Genomic DNA, 935 nt, shown 5'->3' with positions numbered 1-935 from the left:
ATGGAAAGAATCCACTTATTTGAAATCATTATAGCAAAATGTTATAATTCTATTTTCATTTGACTTCATTTTTCTCAAAATTGGTCATTTTCCATGGCTACTCTCTGGAGGGAGGCTAGGAATATTTTCCAGACTATAATAAGGAATCATCCTCTTCTTAGGGACATCCTTGTGTTGCAAATCTGGTGCTTGGTCTCAATTGAACAGATGGGATTTTCCATTAGTTTCTTTTAGAGAAAACCTGGATTCTGTGTGTCTATAATCAATCCTGAAGTCCTACCCCTCCTGATAATGCTCCCATTTAGCTTATTAGCAAACATGTTTATAATGCTTACTATGTGCCAGGCACAGTTCTAAACACTTTACAAATACTAACTTCTGGGATGTATGTGTTCACTGGACAGCACTGTGTACAGAAGCGTATTCATGTTACAGTTGAGTCTGTGATACTAGAGTTGTTAATGTAATTTAAAATTGACTAGAAGTCAGATATTTTTAAGTTTTTATGCTATCCACAGCAAGGAAAAGATGTCCACAATGCTCTAATTAGAAGTTAGCATGTTGGGAAAGTGTGAGGAGGAACTGCTGATGGGTTTCTTTCTGGGGTGATGAGAATGTTCTGGAATTAGGAGATGGTGATATCTGCACAACTTTGTGAATATAGGCAATGACTAAATCGTAAACTTTAAAGGGTAAGTTTCGTGGCCTGAGAGTTGTACCTCGATTTTTTTCAAAAAGTTAACAGGAAAAGACTAGAGAAGCAACGATTCTCTCGCTCCCCCCCCATGCTCCAGTTACCCACACGACCACCCTTCACGCTGGCCATCTCCCCTTCTGCCTGGGACTCAGATGCAGAGAAAGGACGCGACAACATTGAAGAAAGAGAGACAAGAGAGTGGACCAGTGTCACAGGAGTAACCAGGGCACACGTCACC

Source organism: Galeopterus variegatus, unplaced genomic scaffold (genome assembly GCF_000696425.1).
Source record: "Galeopterus variegatus unplaced genomic scaffold, G_variegatus-3.0.2 Scaffold4025, whole genome shotgun sequence".
Taxonomy (NCBI): Eukaryota; Metazoa; Chordata; class Mammalia; order Dermoptera; family Cynocephalidae; genus Galeopterus; species Galeopterus variegatus.
This window is presented reverse-complemented; position numbering follows the sequence as displayed.